Source organism: Canis lupus, chromosome 33, assembly GCF_003254725.2.
Source record: "Canis lupus dingo isolate Sandy chromosome 33, ASM325472v2, whole genome shotgun sequence".
Lineage (NCBI taxonomy): Eukaryota > Metazoa > Chordata > Mammalia > Carnivora > Canidae > Canis > Canis lupus.
Window position 1 is genome coordinate 15,260,360 of NC_064275.1, and position 23,903 is coordinate 15,284,262.

The window sequence follows — 23,903 nt, forward strand, 5'->3', positions numbered from 1 at the left end:
GGATATATTTGATGCACTGAATGGTAAAAATATACAGTCCAGAATCTTTTATCCAGTAAGGCTGTTATTCAGAATAAAGGAAATATAAAGAATTTCCCAGACAAATAAAAACTAAAGGAGTTTATGACAAACCAGCTTTGCAAGAAATTTGAGGGGGGCTCTTTGAATGGAGAAAAAGAAACACTAAAATAAACAAAGACTGGAAAGGATCAGAGAACATCACCAAAAACACCAATTTTACAGGTAACACAATGGCACTAAATTCATATCTTTCAATAATCACTCTGAATGTAAATGGACTAAATGCTCCAATCAAAATATATAGGGTATCAGAATGGATAAAAGAACAAGACCTATTTATTTGCTGCCTATAAGAGACTTATTTTAGACCTAAAGATACCTGCAGATTGAAAGTGAGGGTTTGGAGAACCATCTATCATGCTAATGGACATCAAAAGAAAGCTGGAGTAGCCATACTTCTATCAGATAAACTAGATTTTAAACCAAAGATTGTAATAAAAGATGAAGAAGGGCATTATATCATAATTAAGGGGTCTATCCAACAAGAAAATCTAACAATTGCAAATATTTATGCCCTCAACTTGGGAGCACCCAAATATATATGAATCAATTAATAACAATCATAAATAAACTCATTGATGATAATACAAGAATAATAGGGGACTTTAACACCCCACTTACAACAACAGACAGGTAATCTAGGTAGAAAATCAACAAGGGAACAATGGCTTTGAATTCCACCCTGGACTGAATGGACTTAAGAGATGTAATCAGAACATTTCACTCTAAAGTAGCAGAATGCACATTCTTTTCGAAAGTACATGGAACATTTTCCAATCACATATTAGGTCACAAATTAGGCCTCAACAAATATAAAAAGATTGAAATCATGCCATGCACCTATCTGAACACAGTGCTCTAAAACTAGAAGTCAACCACAAAAACAAATTTGGAAAGAACACAAATACAAGGAGGTTAAACAATATGCTGCTAAATGATGAATGGGTCAACCAGGAAATTAGGAAAATAAAAATACATGGAAACAAATGAAAATGAAAGCACAAGAATCCAAAACCTGTGGATGCAGCAAAGGTAGTCCTAAGAGGGAAATATATTGCAACGCAGGCCTTCCTCAATAAGCAAGAAAACTCTCAAATATAAAACCTAATCTTACACCTAAAAGAGCTAGAAAAGGAACAACAAATAAAGCCTAAAGCCAGCAGAAAAATGGAAATAAGAAAAAAATAAAAAGAAGAAATAATAAAAACTAGGGCAGAAATAAGTGATATAGAAACAACAACAACAGGGATCCCTGGGTGGCGCAGCGGTTTGGCGCCTGCCTTTGGCCCAGGGGGCGATCCTGGAGACCCGGGATCGAGTCCCACATCGGGCTCCCGGTGCATGGAGCCTGCTTCTTCTCCCTCTGCCTATGTCTCTGCCTCTCTCTCTCTCTCTGTGACTATCATAAATAAAAATTAAAAAAAAAAAAAAAAAAAAAAAAAAAGAAACAACAACAACAAAAAATAGAACAGATCAATGAAACTAAGAACTGGTTCTTGAAAGAATAAAATTGATAAACCCCTAGCCAGACTTATCAAGAAAAGAGACTCAAATAGATCATAAAGAATGTCACAGAATTATTAACAATTATTAGAGAATACCATGAAAAATTATATGCCAATAAATTGGGCAATCTGGAAGAAATGGACAAATTCCTAGAAACTTACTATTGACTGATGAATGGATAAGGGGATGTGGCATATAAATACAATGGATTGTTACTCAGCCATAAAAAGAAAGAAAGAAGAAAGAAAGAAAGAAAGAAAGAAAGAAGAAAGAAAGAAAGAAAGAAAGAAAGAAAGAAAGAAAGAAAGAAGAAAGAAAGAAAGAAAAGAATAGAAAAGAAAAGAAAGAAATCTTGTCATTTGCAGCAGTGTGGATGGAGCTAGTGTATTATGTTAAAGTGAAATAAGTCAATCAGAGAAAGATAAATACTGTACGATTTCACTTACATGTGGAATTTAAGAAAGAAAACAGAGGAACATATGGGAAGAGGGCAAAAAAAGAGGAAAGGGGGAAACAAACCACATCAGTAGAGAACAAACTGAGGGTTTGACAGAGGGAGGTGGGTGGGTGATGGGTTAGATGGATGATATGTATTAAAATAGGCACCTGTTGTGATGAGCACTGGATGTTGTATGTAAGTGATTAATCACTGAATTCTATTCTTAAAACCAATATTTCACTTTATGTTAACTAAAATTCATTAAAAATTAAAAAAAAAAAGAAATGGAGTGATTAGCAGGTATGAACCAACAGCTTCCTTGAGTGACATTTTGTCTTACAATTCTTTTGGTACTCATTGAATATGATATATTGATACTTTTGTGTTTGTAAGTTTTGTCTTTCAAGTAGATTCTAAGTTGATTGATGACATATTCTGTCATTTCTTCCCAGAGACTTTTATGGGAACCTGCCTATATCTCCACTGGGTAATGTTTGAGCAGAAGAACAGAAATCTACAGAAACTGGCAAAGTAAGTTGTTGATTTGTTTTAATACTACATCTCACAGAAACCAAGGACAGGAAATACAGCTACATCTCATGAGAAAAGGACTTTAAACTGTAGAATCAGTCAGTGTAAATGATATTGAAGGAAACTTTTTTTTCACTTTTCCAGTAATTAGAAATTGCAGTTAAGGCAAACTGTAATTTGCAAACAGGCAAACTGTTAAGCTCATAACAGACTCTAAGTGATTCTGAGAGCCCAGACTATTCTGAAGAGAACTCCAATGGGCAGTCCACAATGGTGGTTAGTTTTCTCTCCATGGAGGTTACCCACGACTGTCCCATCACTCCCTCCCTAGTGAATAAAAAGAAACTTGAAGGTAGATGGAGGAGTCAGAGGGTCTCTTGTCCATATACTGGGGCAGAGTGCACTGTTGACCAGGAACGGTGAAGCACTGACATGCAAGCAAAAGCATTTATTACTAGGTCTTAGAATTGTAGTTTGAGGAGCACGGATTCAGGTTGAAACCAAATAGGATCCCACTGAGGAAAAATGGTGAAGGGCTTTTAATTTTTATTTATTTATGATAGTCACAGAGAGAGAGAGAGAGAGAGAGGCAGAGACACAGGCAGAGGGAGAAGCAGGCTCCATGCACTGGGAGCCCGACGTGGGATTCGATCCCGGGTCTCCAGGATCGCGCCCTGGGCCAAAGGCAGGCGCCAAACCGCTGCACCACCCAGGGATCCCGTGAAGGGCTTTTAAAGGAAAAAAAAAAAAAAAAAAAGAGGAAATTTCTATGAATTCATTAAGTTACTTTTTAGTTATTCTGATTGGAGTGTAAATAATTTGAATTTGTAATTTATTAGCCTACTTAGAAAGTAAGTTTTTAAGAAAAAAACACATTTCTTCATAGTACTCGTCAGGTCCTTTCTCAGCAATCTTATTAGCACTTTTGTTTCCTTTTGGTGTCAGCAAAAGTTAAGCAGTTGAACAAAACGAATAGTGAAGACAAGATGGAGTCACTCAGGGTGTCAGTGAGACCTGTAGCCTTCCTTTCTCAGTACCAAATATGCTAAGAGACTGGTCAGTATCCACTCCCCTCCCCACCTTCTTTCTCAGCCATGGGAGAGAAAAAGTAAGGACTCCTTACCACCACCAAAGCCAAGATTGAAGGATGGCCCAAGAATTACTGGGAGAGATTGGGATTTTCTAGGAAATAGAACTGGACATCTCATTCCCTGGGTAGATCTTGTTTAAATGCAGAACTTGAAGGCCCATTGTTCTGTGATCCTCTGATAAGAGAGTAATGAGGATCTCGGCAGACCTTGACTTGTAGTCTCTGAATTTGGGATGTTGTCCATTTATTGTGTACACATTTTGGAAGGCTTAGGGTCATCTGGAGTATCTCATACTGTTGAGGCTTGGGAAAGAATGATGCAGCTTAATTGGAAGAAGATGGAGGCAGCCTGTGTTTCATCCTTGTTCTCTTTGACCCTCAGTTGATAAGAGAGAGGATCTCAGTAGTTTGTGGATATTTGTTGGAAGCTGAAAGTACATTCATGAAATGGCAGAAGGCATAGAGCTGCCCAGACAGCTGCCACACAAAGCAATGAGATGCCCAACATTGAAAGAAAAAAAGAAACGACTTCAAGCAGGATCATATAGGGACAAAGCTGCCACTGTCTGAGGGGATGATCAACAGTGGAGGGGTCTAGGATCAAAGTGAAACCTATTTTAAGAAAAACCACACTTACCATCTCCTCAGGGATATCCAGCATCAAATAGGATCAGACTGAACCAAAACGTCCAGGAATAATTGTCACCAGAGATAGCCTTGCCAAGTTAAATCTGGGCACATTTCCTCATTGTCATGTCTTTCTCCTCTACCCCTGAGCCATAAAAAGAGCAAGTGACTAGAAAGGGTGGATCTGAGTAGGGCAAGGTGGGGAGGAAGTGCTTTGAATCAGATGTGAGACAGGAGCATTAAACTAAACTGAACTCAATTTAATACCTGCTAATGACCCAGAAGATAAGGAATCTTTCTAAGGCAAAGGGATGGGATTTAATGGGGCACATTTAAAATGTATAATTGAAAAATAAAACCAAAAAATGTTAATGCAATCTAGTTTTACTAAGGTCAGTGAATGTCTACTTCTCCCATGAGTTGTTTATTTTTCATCTCTTTCAGTGTCAGGTACTGTGCAGCCTTTCTCATTCTCTTATTTCTTCTATCTTTATCTCTTTTCTATCTACATGAATTTATCCTGCCTGAATATAACTCCGCGTGGCCCCACAGTTACATGGCCCCAGTGCCAACCACCATCTAACTGTGGTTCTGCTAGAACACATTTTCAAGAGAAGATAAATTGCTTAACTCATCTAGCAAATTGATTGTCTTTAGGTGCATCGCTGGTCCTATTAGCTTTGGCCTTGATGCAGATACATGGTATAAATGGCAACAGACATGGAAAGTTGTTCTAAATTTTCTTAGAAGGGGACATAGCAAATAGGTAATAATTAGAAGTTACTCAGAGTGAGGGTTCATTTAATAGTTTTTGGATTGTGGTACCTTTTGGATGAGTCGATTTCTTGAACATACATCTGTAACTTTCTCAAATCATGATGTGACTCTGCTATCATGTCAAGGTCAATTGTAATAGAATTGTTTTCCTACGCATTGCTTGTGAACAGAGAGCAAGTCTTGTTAAACAGGTCAGATATGACAGATGTTTCTGGTCAGGAGGAAGAAATGAAACAAGCAAGATAATCTGCCTGTGAATTACTTGCTCATGATTAAGCAAAGAGCTTCAGGTAAATGAAAAGTGCAATTGCATTAGTAATATACTTGTTCCTCAAAGTGGAATATAAAAAATTATATGTAGAGCTTAATATCACTATTAGAGAAGCACTGAACTTCATGGGGTCAGACAGGCCTGAAACTCCTGTATTACTGTGTTTCTGAGTGGTATCTCACTCACACCACGTCCTTGAGAGCAGCCCAGGGTTTTGCATTTGATATGCATTGAGGAGACACACGTACATGCTGGGCACTGTGTTTTCTTGTTACTTGGCAACAGTTTCTTTTTCTTCTTAGCAACAGTGGAGTGAAGAGCTTTTTGAAAACTGAAAAAAACTAGAGAACAGTAAAAGTCAAAGCCTTTCATACTCCCTCTGGCTGGAGAGCATGTTAGAAGGGACCAGATGCAGCTATGGATAAAATGAAATATATTTGTTATCTAGTTATGAGCATGTTCCTATTGAAATTTAACCAAAAGTCTTACTATCTTAATCATTTCACTGTTTTACTCCTCTACCACAGTTAGTTAAGCATTATGAAACGTCCCTCAGTCTGTTTATATTCACACCGGTTTTCCCTATATGTGTGGCTCACACTGAAAAGAAATGTATCAGGAAAGACCATAATTTTCAAGTAACCTTTTATTATTTGGTTAATCAACCACTACTTGGATTTTTCATTTAATCAAGTTTTTAGGAAGATTGCAGTTGTGGATGGAGAAGAAAAAGGGAAAAACTGATTGCTTTTTGGCAGAATCTTTGACTTGTAAAGACATGACTAGTCTTCCTCTCTGCGTGGGAATTATGATACTTTTTAAAGCAAGAAATAAACTTTTGTTAAGTCACTGAGAATTCAGTTGTTACAGCAGCTTGTGTCACTTAACTAGTTTGCTAGTCTATGAGAAAAAAAAAACTTATTCGAAGGAATATCCTATCTCAGATGGTCTCATGTGTGGGGAAAGAGTCATTGCCTTAGCTGGTGAGAGGGGTCCCCAGGAATGTACAGTGTTACCAAATAGAGAGCCCCCCCCATCAAAATGAAGCCCAAGTCATATTTGTTGTTTAAATGTGCTTTTTTATAGGGAAACACCCAGATTTAAGTGAACAGTTCTATGATATTTGGACAATGTGTTCTACATATATTCACTATGTCAATTAAGATATCTGACATTTCTGGGGCGCCTGGGTGGCAAGTTGGTTAAAATTCTGAATCAGTTTCGGCTCAGGTCATGATCTCAGGCTCCTGAGCCTGAGCCCAGTGTGGGGCTCCGTGCTCAGTGCAGATGCTGCTTAGATTCTCTCTCCCTCTGATAGTCTCCCCTCCTCTAAAACAAACAAATAAATTTTTTAAACAAATCAAACATTTCTAACACCCCACAGAGTCCCCTCTGCCATGCTTTTAATCAATGCACACTACTACCCAGGCAGTCAAAGTCATGATTTCTACAACCATAAATTAATTTTTCCTGGTCTAGAATAAATGAAAATGGAACCATACCATATGGATTCTTTTGTCTGGCTTTCTTCACTCAACAGGGTCTTTTTTCCACATTTATCTGTGTTGTTGCATGTATCAGTAGTGTGCTTTAAAAAAATTGTGTAATAGTATTCCACACAACAATATATTTATTGATTACTCTGTTGATAGACATCCCAGTTGTTTCCAATTTGGGACTGTTATGAATAAATCTTCTGCACACATTCAAGTAGAAGTCTTTTTAAGGACTTAATTCTCAAAATCTGTTGGGCAAATACTTAAAAGTGGAACTGTGAGTCATAAGATGCATGCTGACTTTCATGACTTTTTCCAAGGGGCTGCATCGTCTTACATTTCCACTTATACTGCAGTGTGTGAGTTCACCTTACCCTATATTGTTGCAATACTTGATGTATCACTTAAGAAAACAAGAAATTCGTGATTTCTCACTTGTGTGAAATGTTATCATATTGTGGTTTTAATTTTCATTGTGCTAAAAACTATCGCTCTTAGGCATTGTAAGTTTTCCTGTGTGAAGAGTTTCTCAGTAGTATTGTTCATTTTTTATTGAGTTATTTCTTTTTGATAATTGATTTATAGGAGTCTGTTTTACATGTTCTGAATACATATGTGTGCTTTTTCAGTCTCACCCACCCCCTGTCCTACTCCTCACACAGTTTTTCCCAGTCTGTGTTTTGCTTTTTCATTTTTTAAAAATGGTGATGATAAAGAAAAGCTTTTATTTTAAATGAAGGGCAATTAAACATATTTCCTTTTATTTTAATGCTTTTTTATTCTTTCTGAGAAAATTTTACCAATCTATGTTTTCTTCCAGAAGACTTAATAGTTTTTCTTTCATATTTTATACATATACATGTGCCTGGCAATGCCTAATTTTTTAGCTCTTCAAATACCCCATTCTCTCTAGACCTCCATGCATTGCATATTATGTAAAAACCACCATCTCCTCTTCTTCGTAGAAGGCAGTATACAGTATAATAGAAGATCATGGATTCTAGAGGCAAACTGCTGAGTTCAAATATTAATTCTTCTCTTACTAGCACTGTGCTTCAATTTCCTCACTTATAAGATGGAAATAATAATAATTCATCTTTATACAGACTGAATGAGTTAAAATATGTAAAACATGTAGAACAAATTGTACCACATTGTGAACACCGAATAGAAAGAGATATATTCACAATACCATATTATATTTTTAGGCTCTGTTCCAGTAGCTCATCCACTAAGAAATTTCGTTAGTGATTCCAGTTTGGGTAGAGGCCGCCTGCAAAATTTGTGCATGATACTCCCCTTTTGCCCCCAGGGTAGTGGGAGCCTTCCTTTAAGAAAATACAAATACAGTACTACAAAATCCTGAGACCTATCTGAGCAGCACCAGTGTAGCAGATATGCAATTCAAAATTTGAATTTCAGCAGTAGGTATAACTTTTGCTCAATCTCCACCCTCAAATCCACCCCCACGTCTGACAAACTGGCATTGTTTTTTATTAATGTGTATTTTTTTAAAGATTTTATTTATTTATTCATAAGAGGCACAGAGAGAGACAGAGAGGCAGAGACACAGGCAGAGGGAGAAGCAGGCTCCATGCAGGGAGCCCGACATGGGACTTCATTCCAGGTCTCTAGGATCACGCCTTGGGCCGAAGGTGGCGCTAAACCGCTGAGCCACCCAGGCTGCCCTATTAGTGTGTATTATGAGGAAAAATCTCTGCTTCCTTTTTGCTTCTCCTTCCATTGTCGTCTTTGTTCTTTTCTTTTTCTGTCCATGCACACAAAAGGAATGATTACTAAGATTTTGGCCAGACACAAGAAAATTGCTTAGATTTCTTTCACTAATGTGCAAGTTCACATTGTGTAGACACTTGCTGTGCACCCATAAGCAACTCTCTCTTCTACTCTGGGCATTGGTGAGCCAATTAATGGCCCTCTTAGAACTCAACCATCTTGTTCTCCACTCTTTCTTCCAAATTAATTGAAGCGCATTCATTAATACTTTTATCTCTCCTACTACCAGTCCAGCCCAAGATTGACAAAATGCCAGAATTTCAGATTGTGTGTATTCTTTTGAGCCTTTTGCTAGGCCATATTTTGTAACTCAGCTTGACCAGGTCTCTGCTTTAAGCATCTCAAGCACACGCCTAATAAATAACAGATTGACATGTTTGCCCATCCATACTTATTCCTTGTAGAATGAATCACATAGTAAATTTATAGGGAGCAGTGCCTTGTCAAGACAGGATTAGTGTATTCCTGGATTTCTTTTGGAAATTGGGGTGAGACTTGGTTATTATTACTGTTCTAGAGTTTCCTTTATTCCCAGCTTCTCTTTTAAGTTGAATTTTATCTTGAATTCATTGTGATACAGAAATTTCTATTTTGTAAGATGGATGTTAAATGCAATTGATAATCATAACTCAAATTTGAGAATCATGTAATAATGCTCTTAGAGATCTGGGTTCCAAATCCAACACTACAGGTAAGAACTTAATATAGAATTATGTGGAAGTTGGCAAATCATTTACCCTCTGACATATTTCTATCAAAATATAACATATTTGTAATGTAACATACATTCTAGTCAATTTAACATGATAGTTTTTAAAATATATATATTTAAATTATAACTTTTTATATCATTATTTTCCAGATGAAGAACCCAAGAAGTTAACTAAATTGTTCAAAGACACAGAGTTTGCCAGTAGAAGGAACTAAATTGTAGGCCAGTACCCTTTGCCTCCATTTCTTTGTCCTTCAGAATAAAGAAAATTCTCTAATGTGAGGCAATGCAGGACAGCAATGTCTTGTAATTCTTGTGCTGGAACTCAAATGGACAAATGCTTATTTTCAGTGAATGTTTTCACTTGCAGAATAAGATGAATATCTAAGCATCACTGTTGATCAGTTACATCTCATCACCTACACAGTAACATATCTTGTGGGATATATTGTGAAATGCCCTAATCTCTCCATTTCATGACCCTTTTATTATGTCTCCCCAGGACCATTACCACCTCTGTGCCTGTACCACTGCTCCAGTGACTAGCTCTGGACTTTGACATCAATGAGTTCTAAGCTAGAACAGTTCTTAGTAATGAATGTGGCCTCTGAACTCTGGGCCCTTTGCCTGTTAATTTCATGTACAGATCAGGTCTCTCACCACTCCCTGGGTTGATGGATCAACAACATCGAAGCTAGAGCCATGTAGTCAATTTAGACAGAAATGGACCCCTTCCAGGGTGCATAGGGTCTCCCTTTTCAGCAAAGCCCCCAGATCCCTCAACACTAAAATCTACCCCAGGCTGTAACTGACTTCAGAATTCTCTTTCTACCAAAGAAGAAAGCCCTGACTGTTCTGGCAGTGTGTCAGGATCTCGCACCCCCGGTTAATCCTTCAGTCCTTGCCCTCATCCCATTTATATCCTTTGTCTGGGAAAATCACTCCCTGCTTCCTACAGAACTTATTCCATAACCTATATCTCCCAGATTCAATGTTTCATATTTTATAATCTTTATATCCTTGATCATCTGAAAGGCTGATGTTTCAGACTACCTGGTCCCGTATATCATTCTCCAAGACTGTTACCTGGATCATCATCTTCCTGTCAGTATTAACCAATTTTGCTGTTTGCATGAAAGGTCTATGTAAAAGCCTAACCTCTCACTTTCTTGACTTCCTTTTTATATTCCATTTCATTTGTGTTAGTACTTCCATAGCTACTCTCTGCATTTCTTGACCAAGTGTTAAAATGTTTAGCTTTTAGAGCTCTGTGATTGGAATCATTCTTAGTGATGAAAGCTCCTCTGCTTCCAATTATATAACTCAGTTACGCTCACTTCACATGTTTAAGATAAATAGGAAGGATGTGAGAAAAAGTAAAGGAAACCAGGGATTAAGGGCTTTAATGAAGCCAGCTGTCATGGTTTAGCATTACTTAGAATATGTTGTAGATTTAGATAAATGTATGTTCAAATATATTTTATCTAAGTTTTATACTGCTATCAGGAAGACTTTTTTTTTTAACACTTTACCTTCTCCATCTCCCCACACCTCCTCTTTATTATATATTTTCTATACCAATAGTCTGGCTGTTGAGCTCTACTAGAGTAAGAACCACAAATGCAGATACTGTTTTCCATTACAAATGTGTGTTCTTCATTTTAGCTGAGTGCTCATATCATCAATTAATATATTTAGATTCTAGTTAGCTCTCTCGCATTTGCTAGCAATTCAGTGCTTTTCAACTCTCTGCACTCTAACCTTCTCAACTACCCACTTCATTCTCATTAAATGACTTTATCTCCACTTCCAGTCTCACTGGATGACTGTATAATTCAGAGTACATAGAAATCATCAAATAAACTCAAACTTCTGCCTCCTTATCCACAAAATGTCTCTGCACCCATTTTTTCCCTTCCTCTTTATTAGAAAAGTTCTAGTTTGTCCAGGACAGTCTCAGTTTATACATGTTATCCCAGGATAGTAATGAACAGTGTTTCTTTCTATTATCAAAATGTTAACCTAATTCTACTAGAAGCTCACCTACTCCAACTTCTGTCTTAAAATCAGGATAGTATCACCATTTCCCTATCTGTTGGTTACACCATCCTTTTCTTGCATCATTAACCTCTGTTTCTGTTCTGGCTTTCTGCTGTTGGTATTTCCATTTTTCACATAAAAATTATAACTCTTTACTGAATGTTTTTCTTAGCTACTTCTCTTTCTCATCCCATACTTCTTGAAAAAATCCTTCAATTAAATATAAACTAGTTATAGTTTATAGTATATAAATTACTTGAAAATTCTTCCCTGATTCAATAGACAGAGTTTGGGCATACTTCTTATATAATTTTCCTATAATTTTGTCAAGAGAAACAGACAATAGGGTCTATAGTAGCACATGCAGTTACCGAAGGAAGCTGAGAAATCCCAAAGTCTGTAGGCAAGGTGAAGACTCAGGAAAGCCAATGGTGGTACAGTTTTAGTCAGAGTCTGAAGGCCTGAGACCCAAGAGAGCCAATGGTGTAAATTCCAATCTGAGTCCAACTCTGAAAGTAGAAGACTGATGTTCCTGTTCAAAGAGAGTCATACAGAGAATGTGAATTCTCCCTTATTTAGCAATTTTGTTATATTAAGGCCTTCACTGCATTGGGTGAGGCCCACTCACACTGGAGAGAGCAATCTGCTTTCTTCAGGCTACTGATTCCAATGTTAATCTCATCCATAAACATCCTCAGGAGTAATGTTTAACCCAATATCTGGGTACCCAGTTGGGGGCTTAGTCAAGTTGACATATAAAATTAACCATCACAAGTCTATCCCTAGTCAACATAGCACCCATATGCATCTCTTGTAACCATACTTAATCTCAAAATAAAGAAAATAGCAAGGCCATAATTCTACCTAACATGAAACAACTATTCTCTATATAACAAAAAATGCACTAACCCCTTCCTTTTCCTTGATATCCCATCACTTCCGTACTATGATGTAAAATCCATAATACTTCAATATTATGATATAAAGTCAACACATCTTATGCTACATGATAGAGAAATAAAACAGGGAAGAAAACAAAGACATTTGTTACATATACATAGACACAGTCACAACAAAATAAGGAGGAAATACTCATGACAGTACCCATTTGTCTAATTGGTCTTGTGGCTGTAGTTAGTATTTATAACTACTTTCTTCCACTATACATTCTGTATTCTCTCTTCTTCAGCAGATACTTCAGCTGGATATGGTTCTTCACCTGGTAGGGTAATCCAAACCTTTATTTCTAAAAGGCCTGGGTAATTAGTAGGCCTGCCTGGTTTGGATTATTACAGTTTCACATTGACTTTAATCCTAGGTCATGGTAATACCAAAAGATGCCAGAAGGGATCTCCTGTCCTCCACACATCCTCTTTAGCTCCACAGTGGAGTAGCAGCCCACAATCCCCTGTGTAGTCATAATCAATCATCACAGCAAGCTAATATCTCCTTTCTTTGCTTGCTGATTTAGGGAAATGGGAGGCCAAAGTGGCTGGGCAGCAGTTGTAACTTCCAGTTCATTGGAATCATTGTTGTGCCTCATTGATGGAAGCCTTCCTCCTTTTGAAATTGAAATTTCTAGGCCAGGAGAGCATAAGGTCACAGATATTAGCAAGCAAAATTTTTGCTAGAGGATCAGTAGGAGTAGTAGTGAATGGTGCTACTCTAACTTCTATACCATGATTCCTGGATAAATGAATCCTAGCTGTGGGAGAAGCAGCACCATATAGTGCATACTGATTCAAACATTATACGGTCTTCTGGGAACCTTGCACCAACCTTGAAAAGTATTGCCAACTTGCTGGCACTGTAACTGAGTCTTCAATAGGCCATCCTACCATTATATCAAACCAGCTGCTTTATGCAATGGAGGAACACTTTAAGATCAGTGAGTTCCATGAGCATGGATCTCTTGCCAAGCTTCATCTGCTGTGAAGTGATTTTCTTGATCAGAAACAGTGCTGTGTAGAATATCATGATGGTGGGTAAGGCATTCTATAAGGCCATAGATGGCATTTTGGTAGAAGCACTGCCTAGAGAGAGAGGGAAGATCCATATTCAGAGTAAATGTTTACTTCATTAAGAATAAAACACTGCTCCTTCCATGATAGAAATGGCTCAGTATAATCAACATGCCACTAGATAGCTAGCTGATCAGTCCAGAGAATAGTACCATATTCAGAACTTAATTTTGAGATCTTATGCTGGCTAATTGGGCATGTAACAGAGTCATAGTCAGGTGGGTTTCGGTGACTGAAAGTCCATGTTGCTGAGCCCATGTGAAACCTCCATCTCTGCCATCATGGCCTGTTCAGAAGCTCACTGGGCAAGTACAAGGTTGTCTGGGGAAAATGGCTGATGGCTATCCATAGAATGTGTCATCCTATCCACTTGATAATTAAAATTCTCCTCTCCTGGTGTCTCCTTGTGTCCCTTGGTGGACATTCACATGGAACACAAATACCCTCATGTTTTTCCAATTCATAGAAATCTACTCCTTCTTCCCCAAATTTCCTTGGCATCAATTTTCCAGTAATGTTCTTTCCATGCCTCTTGCATTCAGCCAAACCATTTGCCACAGCCCATGAACCAGTATATAATTGTACATCTGGTAGATCTCCTTCCAAGCAAAGCAAACAGCCTGGGTAAATATTCAAAGTTTTGCTCACTGGGAGGTTTTCTTTCACTGGTATCCTTTAGGAATGTCTCAGAAAGGGGCTATAGTGTTATAGCTGTCCACTTTCAGGTGGTATGTACATATTGTGCAGAACCATCTATAAATGAGGCCCTCTGATTCTTGAGAAGAGGAAGTCTTCTCTTCCTCTGTGACGTGATTATAGGGAGCTACCCATGAGGTCAGAGTTGCAGGCTGGGAGAGAGACAGCAATATAGCAGGAATGGGGATCATAGGTATTTGGGGCACTTCTCCCTGTAATTTACCTGAGCCTTCAGGACCTACTCGGGCCCAATCACTTTCATACCATATCTATTTGATAGTGGAGTACTGCACACATCCAACTTTATGGCTTTTTGGGGTTACATAATATTGATTATGGGCAGCTCAGGTCACATAGTGACTTAGTAGCCTCTGGTTAAGCATCCAGTTTTTACTAGAGCCCAGTATGAGGCTAAGAGCCATTTCTCAAGCAGAGAATATTCACAGAGGATGTCAGGGGTTCCTCCAAAATCATTAGGATTTGTACTGTGATTCACTTATAGGGCCCACCAAAAGCACCAAAGAGCATTCTGATCTGCCACTGCCACTTCAAGTACAACTGGATCTTCTCGATCATATGGCCAACTGTCAGAGCCATTTATACAGCAGCCCATATCTGCTGCAGAGTCTTTTCTTACTCTGGACCCTACTCAAAAGTAGCAGCTTTTCGAGTTGTTTGGTAGATTGGCCAGAATAGTACACTTTGGTGAGGAACAAGGTGTCTTCAAATTCCAAAGAAGCCCAATAGATTATTATGCCTCCTTTTTGATTGTAGGAAGGGCCAGATGGAACAACTTACCCTTCACCTTAGAAGGGATAGTTCCTCATGACCCATACCACTGAACCCTAGAAATTTTACTAAGATAGAAGGTTCCCTAAATTCTTGTTGCATTTATTTTCCACTCTGATACAAAAATGTTTTACCAGTAAATCTAGAATGGTTGCTACTTCTTGTAAAAGTCATTAATGTAATGGGCCATGGTTATATCTTGGATAGGAAAGGTGACCAAGATCCCTAAAAGCTAAGTTATGACATAGCACTGAAGATTTTATATGGCCCTGAGGTAGGACTGTGAAGGTGTAGTGCTGGCTTTCCCGGCTGAAAACAAATGGTCTCTGGTGTGCTTTATTGACAGAGATGGGAGAAAAGGCATTTGCCAGAACAGTAGCTGTAGACCAGATACTGGGTCTGTGTTAATTTGCTCAAGCAATGAACTACATCTGATGCAGCAGCTGCAATTACTGCAATTGGCATCAACACCTGGGTAAGCTTACATCAATCCGCTGTTATTTTCCAAGATCCATCTGTTTTCTGCACAGACCAATGAGGAATATTGAATGAGAATGTGATAGGAATCACCACCCCTGCATTTTTCAAGTTCTTGATGCAGAACTTGAAATCCCTCCAGGAATGAGATACTGCTTTTGGTTTACTATTTCTCCAGGTAGTGGCAGTTCTACTGGTTTCCACTTGGCCTTTTCTACCATAACAACCCTCACTCTACAAGCCAGGGAGCCAATTCTCTTTCTCTTCCTCTTCCTTCATCTTTCTAACTATTCATTTTTCACATTTTAACTATCTTTGATACCTAGCTGATGTTTTAGGGTTCTCTCTCTATAAAGTATTTTGCCAGGCAAAATAGTCTACTTTTTAAGATGGAATTCTTATGAAAGAAAAAAAAAAGGAAAAAATGAATGCTGTTGCCAATATTAGTTTAGACTAATATTACTTTTCTCTAAACTATTTTTGTTTATGCTCTCCACATAAATATAAGGTATTTCAGAGCAGGGTCCATGTCCTGTTTTGCCATTGTTTCACTAACAGCTTTCTTAGTGCCTGGCCTCTCTTAAACATTAAATAAATATGTGTGTGATGAAAATAAAAACCTTAAAAATCTTAATACTCAGGCAGTAAAATAAAGATACATACATACATATGTAAAAACATAAAGCAGTTTGTTTCTTATGTTTGTTTTTAATTCTTTCTTTGGTAACATAACTTTCACCAGGCAGTTTTCTCAGGGAATCATCTTTAAAGTTCACTAAAAACCATAAAAACATAAAAACCATATAGTACCAAGAAGTACTATATCAAGCACCGGTAGCAAAAGAATGACACATGTCTATGCATGATTTTTACTAGTTAGCGCTAGACTAAGATCACGTGAACTTTGATATTTTTTTATTTACTCCATTAAGAGTATTAATGCTTGCTCAAGGCTGTAAGCACCTTGCCAGTCAACATTGACTTCCATGAACCATTTTCCCCATTTGTTATTTCTTCCTACCTTCATAATTAGTAGCATATCTACCTACCACGACTCTGAGATCATCACCTGAGTCAAAATCAAGAGCCACATTCTCAATCAACTGAGTCACCCAGGTGCCCCTATATAACATTTTATATTTGAATTTCATGTATGTGTTCATTTTTTATTATATTCTTAGGAATTCTGCAGATACCAAATTTTTATTTGAAATTATTAATTTAGGGGAATCCCTGGGTGGCTCAGCGATTTAGCGCCTGCCTTTGGTCCAGGGCGTGATCCTGGAGTCCCGGGATCAAGTCCCGTGTCGGGCTCCCGGCATGGAGCCTGCTTCTCCCTCTGCCTATGTCTCTGCCCTTCTCTCGCTCTCTGTGTCTATCATGAATAAATAAAATCTTAAAAAAAAAAAGAAATTATTAACTTAATGTTACCAAATTTTTATTTTGGTTCTTAAGATTTAGTTCAACATTACACAATGATAACAACTTATAAATATTTCCTGCAAAAGGAAATCCTGAAATCTGTTTGCAGGCTATAGTATGGAGTGGTTAATACAATTAAACTTTGCATGATTTGGAGCAGGAGGTATCTATCAGTGTTCCTGGAGAACAACATTTGTGAAAAAGACCTTTCTCAAAAAAGCGATCCCAAAGGTCTTTTAATAAAAGTTTACAAACTTTTTTAGTAGTCTTATTTATTTATATCTTTATGTAATCCTGAACAGAAATATCCTGTTGCAGTGAAAAATGTAAGATCTTAAAAATAAGTGAGGCTCAGTTGAAACCCCAGCATTCAGCTTTGTGGCTATCAGAACTTTTACAAGTTACTTATGCATCTTTATGAATAAGTTTTCTCATCCATAAAGTTGGAATGCCCTGCCTTGTTATTTGGGAATAATATATGTAAAATATTTAGTAAGTGCTCAGGACTGAGTATATTATTACTTTTTTTTTTTTTTCCCAAAGTGGAACTGCTTTATTTTTTTTTTTTTCTCCTGTAGAATATTCTTTTGCCTAAGGTAACATCCAGTAACTGTCTGGTTTAATCATAGCCCAAGATTCATAGCTCTTAGAGCTGCATACTGCTGTTAGAGCTGTGCAGTCCTCATAGTAATTGTCTTCCAGAATTATAGTAAAGGTACTTAAATACCAATGAACCGTTTACTTTTAGCAAACATGCCATTTCTCTGTATCAGCTGAAACTAATTCAAGTAGTATTTATTTTTCTCTTTGCACTTATTACTGCACTGTTACCTATCAGGAACACTGATCTTAGTGAATGCCAAATTGGCCTTCAATATCCTCAAGCTCAAATTTGATATCTTATATCTGACCTCCAATTTCACGCTGAAATAGTTCATGAAACACTTTAAATTCTAAATGATGATTCTTAGTTTGGTAAACTGGGGCATGTCATCAGTATCTACAAAAGTTTGTTTTAAATAGTCATGGAAAATAGTATTTTTAAGGAGACTTTTTTTGCTCAAAGTTACTGTTGTGTGGTGGGTCAGTGAATTTTTTTTGTTCAACTTATTTTATTTCAGTTTTAATTAAAAGATTGTTATTGAATTATAATTTATATACTGTAAAGTATATCCATTTAAACTTACGATTTGGTGAGTTTTTACAGATGTATAAATCCGTGAAACTATCACCACAATTAAAAAAAAAAAACTATCACCACAATTGAGATACAGAATATTTCTCTTTTTTTTTAAGATTTTATTTATTTATTTGAGAGAGAGGAAGGGAGAGAAAGAGAGAGAGAGAGAAAGCAAGTAAACTTGAGCCAGGTGAGGAGCAGAGGGAGAAACAGGCTCCATGCTGAGCATGGAGCTCAACATGGGACTCAGTTCTAGGACCCCGAGATCATTGACCTGAACTGAAGGCAGATGCTTAACCAACTGAGCCACTCAGGTGCCCCTAAGATACAGAATATTTCTATTCTTCAAGGTAATCTGATCCAAATACCTTTAAGTGTTTCTCTGGGTTACTTTTTAGTTTTTCCCTTCCTCTTCCTCTCCTGTGTCCTAGGCAACCATTGATCTGCCTTCCATCATTATGGATTAGTTTGCATTTTCTAGAATTTTATATAGATGGAATCATAGAGTATATATTCTTTTCTATATGGCTTTTTTCATTCAGCATGTTTTTGATATCCATGTTTTATCAGTAGTTTATTTATGTTTATTGCTGGGTGGTATTCCATGGAATACTAAGAGAGTATACATAATTGAATACTAAGGATATACCATAATTTGTTTATCAATTTACCTATTGGTGGAATTTGGATAATAGAGCTTTGTAAAATAACCTATTTTGAATATTTGTGAATACCCATTAGTCTTATGGGTATATGAGTTTGGGAGTAGATACTTAGGAATAGAATTACTGAGTTATATGGTAAGTTATGTTCAACCCATAAAAATTGCTGGTTTGCCAAAGTGGTTATAGCGTTTTAAGTCTCTGCCAGCAGTGTATGAGATTTCTAACTGTTCCTTATCTTTGTCAATATTTTGATATTTTAACAGCCATTCAGTAAGTGTGTCATGGTATTGCAGCATGCTCATGCGTGTGCAAGAGTGTGTGTGTTTTTTCCTACATCTTCATCTGTTTGTCTTTGATTTAGAAAAATATTTATTTATTTGACAGAGAGAGTACGGGGGGGTCAGAGGGAGAGAGAGAATCTCAAGCAGATTCTTTGCTGAGCGTGGAGCCCAGCACAGGGCTCAATCTCACAACCCTGAAATCATGACCTGAGCTGGAATCAAGAGTCAAGACACCTAATCAACTGAGCCACTTAGATGCCCCTTGTTTTTGATTTTTGAGCTATAATTTATATACACTGAAATTCATCTTTTAATTTGGCATACACTGCTTAAAGAGATAACATTTTTAATCATCAAAAAGTGAATTAGATAACCAAAGTTTTAATCCTTGATCAGTATCAAAATGATTAATTCCACTGTCAAAATACATGATTCAACATCACAATTTTGCGTTTGTTTTTAGATATGTAGTCTATATCTTACTTACTGATTGATTTGTTAAAGCACTTTATTGAATTATGAATTATACACAAAAAAACTGTGCATATTCAGTGTATATAACTTGATGAAACCATCCCTATAATCTATGGCATAAAGATATCCATTATCTCCAAAAGTTTCCTCTCACTCTATTATTGTTACTATTGTTATTACATTTTGTGATTAGAATATCTAACATAAGATTAATCTTAGCAATTTTTAAGTATACAGTATAGTATTAACTGTAGGCAGTATGCCATACAGTAGATCTATAGGACATACCCATTTTGTATAACTGAAACTTTGTGCTCTTTGACTAATTGTTTTTCATTTCCGCCTCTCCCATGCCCCTGGCAACCACCATTCAATTTTCTGCTTTTATGAGTTTGACCATTTTATTTTATTTTTTAAAAGATTTTATTGCATTCGAGACAAAGAGAGAGCAAGTGAGCATGAATGGTGGGGGGGTAGAGGGAGAGGGAGAACCAGGCTCCTCATAGGAAGCCTGACATGGGGCTTGATCCTAGGACCCTGGGATCATGATTTGAGCTGAAGGCAGACACTTAACCATCTGAGCCACCCAGGTGCTCCTGAGTTTGACCATTTTAGTTTCCCTGTATGTCGTATCGTGTAGTATCTGTCCTTTGTTATTTATTTCATTTAACAAAATGCCCTGCAGGTTTATCTATGTTGTTGTATATGGCAAAATTTCTTTCCTTTTTTGAAGCTAAAGAATATCCCATTGTATGTGCTTACCACATTTTCTTTAAACATTCACCCATCAATAGACATTTAGGTTGCTTCTTCCACATCTTGGCTAGTGTGAATAACCCAGTAATGAATGTAGTTGTGCAGATATCTTTTTGAGATTCTAACTTCAATTCCTTTGGATATATACCCAGAAGTGGGATTTCTGGATTATATGTTAGTTCTATTTCTCAGTTTTTAAGGAAACTTTGTACTGTTTTCCATAAACTGCACCCTTTATATTCCTAAATGGTGTGCAAGGATTCTCTTTTCTCTATATCCTTACCAGCATTTATTTTTTTAAGTTTTTTTTTTGTTTTTTGTTTGCTTGTTTTGTTTCGTTTTGTTAATAATAGCCATCCTAATAGGTATGAGGTGTTATTGACTGTAGTTTTGAATTGCATTGCCCTGATGATTAGTGATGTTAAGTAAATTTTTTTTTTTTTTTTGCTGTTGGGTATTAGGAGTTACTTATGTATTTATGATAATAACCCATTATCAGATATATGATTTGCACATATTTTCTCCCATTATGTAGGTTTCCTTCTCATTTTGATTGATTTTTTTCTTTATGGCATATCTTTTTAGTTTGATGCAATCTTATTTGTCTATTTTTGTTTTTGTTGCCTACACTTTTGGTTCATGTCCAAGAAATCATTATCAAGGCCAATGTCAGGAAACTTTTCCTGTTTTCTTCTAGGAGTTCTATGGTTTCAGTTCTTATGTGTAAGTATTTAATTTGAGTTGATTTTTATGCATGATATAAAATAAAAGTCCAATTTTGTGCTTCTGCATGTAGATACCCAGTTTTCTCAACACCATTTATTGAAAGGAATATCCTTTCCCATTGTGTATTCTTAGCATCCTTGTTGAAGTTCAGTTAATCATATATGCATGAGTTTATTTATCAACTTTCTATTCGGTTTCATAGTTTATATGTGTTTTTGTATTGGTTCCAGACGGTTTTGAATATTGTAGTTTTATAATATATTTGGGAATCCTGTATTGTTTTCCTGATTTTGTTTAGTTGTCCATATTTTACATTGAGGTTCTTTAAGATGACTATTTGAATTCTTTGTCAGGCAGTTTTTAGATCTCTATTATTTTAGGATTAGGTATAGGAACTTTATTTTGTTCTTTTGTGGGTATCATGTTTTTCTGATTGTTGGTGATTTTGTGATTTTGAATTGGTCTCTGCATATTTGAAGAAGGACTTCACCTTCTTCTAGTCTTTATAGACTAGATCAATAGGGAAAGCCTTTGACCAGTTAGCCTAATCAGAGATTCTGAGCAAGGCATTTGGCATAGTGTGTGTGTGGCCACCAAGATCTAGAAGTGGTTGGGCCTCCTGCCAGGGTCCAGAGGTGATGGGCCTGCTGCATGAGGATGGGAATGGGAGTCAGTGCATGGGCCAGTTGTTCAGATTTTCACACCAGCTGGTGAGAGCTCCCACTCTTTTTTATTTTTTATTTATTTATTTTTTATTCTTAGCTATCCTCACGTGATCTGTTCATGTTGATTCCCTCAGTGTTCTGAGTGAGATCTGACACAATCAGGTCTCTGAAAGGCTAGGGGAGTCAAGTGTCTATTCCATTCTCTTCATTGAGCTGTGTTGTACTAGCATAGGGGAGGACATAGCTCACCCTTTTCGATGTGTATTTTTCTCATTTCTGTGCTCCTCTGGGGTGCAGAAACCTCACCTGGACTCTGGAACTTCCATGAAGGCAGTTTTGCACATGGGTGGTTGTTAAATTGGTATTTCTGTGTGGAAATGAATGGTGGGACTTCCTATACTGCCATCTTGCTGACATTACTCTCTTTGATCAGTTTAATGTGTATTAATCAAAAATAACTATTTGATCAACTGAACACTCATACTTAGTATTAGTTAAATTATGTTAAAGTTTCCCATTACCAGTAAAACTATGATGAAGAATCCTTTTATAGATTAATAGCCATTTATGTATAAGGAAAACTGATTATCTGATGTAGCTTTGGTTTTGTTTGTTTTTAAAATTAGGTACTATTAAAGTGATTTTAAATGCTAGTATCAAATAATTCTCCCATTTCCAAATATTTGTTGTTTTTTGAAGCATACTGCATTATTTTTTTTGCTATCTACTCACATTCCTCTTTGAAAATAAATAACTAAAAACTTTGAACTTACTTGAGTGATAAAGGATTAATTAAAAACATAGATTTACATTCCTCTTTGATTGCATAAAATTCCTATTTTATGTGGCTTACATCAGGAGTAAAGTGTTTATGTTCATTTATGTTAATTGTTGACCTTTTCTCTTGATTAACTAAGCCTGTATCCAATTAGAATTGGAGATTATGTTGTGTTCAACCAGTGTGGTGGTTATTTAGTCTGAATGTGGAAATTCATGTTAGCATAAAACTGGACACAAAAAAGGAGGCATTTTCAATGAACAGTGCTTCCTTGTGAGAGCATTTGTTCTGGAACTCTAAATTTTTTTTTAAGATTTTATTTATTTATTCATGAGAGACACACAGATAGAGGCAGAGACATAGGCAGAGGGAGAAGCAGGCTCCATGCAAGGATCCCGATGTGGGACTCGATTCTGGGAATCTGGAATCATGCCCTGAGCTGAAGATAGATGCTCAACCACTGAGCCACCCAGGCATCCCTGGAACTCTAAATTAACTGTGAAATAAAAATATGAGAACTTTGAGAAATAGACAAAAACAATAGCATTGATCATTTGTTCTAGGTATATTTAATCAAAGAACTAACTCACCTAATTATTGAATATCCAATTCCAATAGCCTTTAGGACCAAATTGTGAGAATATAGAATTGCCAGAGTTTGGGGAGATAATCTTCCCAAAATTTTTTTTTTTCCCAAAATATTTGATACTATAAAGGCCACACTGTAAGCATTGTGTTTAGTTCTGGACATCCCCGTTTAAAGGGGATATTTATATGCTGGCACTTGTCCTGACAACAACCACATAGATTGCTGGGACCTCATACCATGCCACAAAATGAACTATTGAATAAACTAGGAGTATTTAACTTGGAGAAAAGTCTAGTTAGAAAACAAACAAATGAACAGACTTGATAGTTTAAAACACTTAAAAAGCTTTTATATTAAAGATCAATTAGAATTACTTTTTAAGGTTTTCAGGGGTTAGGAAGTAAGTGAAAAATATAACTATAATTTTACTTTAACATAAAAAAGAACTTCTAATATTTAGAATTATTTAAAAACTATAATGGTTTGCTTTAACAAGAGGGGTATTTCTTATCACTAGAAATATTCAAGGAACACTAAACTGCCATTGAGTTGTGAACCTATAGAGTAGATTAGAGGATCTAATAGATATTTGGTTTAACTGTAATTGGATTAGTTCTTAGTGTCCTCTAAATTTGCTTATTTCCTAATATACGTTATTTAAAAGATGATTATAGAAGCTAATTTAAAAAGAAATGGCACATCAGAGAACATAAAGTATTTAGAGACAAATTTATCAAAATAGGTGTTAGCCCTGTATGCTGTAAACTACAAAATAATGCTGGGAGAAATGAAAAGAGACCTAAATAAGTAGTGAGAATATGCCAAGTTTATGCATTGAGAGATTCAGTGAGTGTTGTTAAGGTGTTAATTTTTGCTCAAGTTATTTATCAATTCTGCATTGAATTGCATTATTCAAATAAAAATGGCAAAAGACATATTTTGGTAGAAATTGACAAACTGATTCTAAGATTTATGTAAAAATAGAAACAATTAAAAATAGTTAAAGCAGTTTTATAAAAT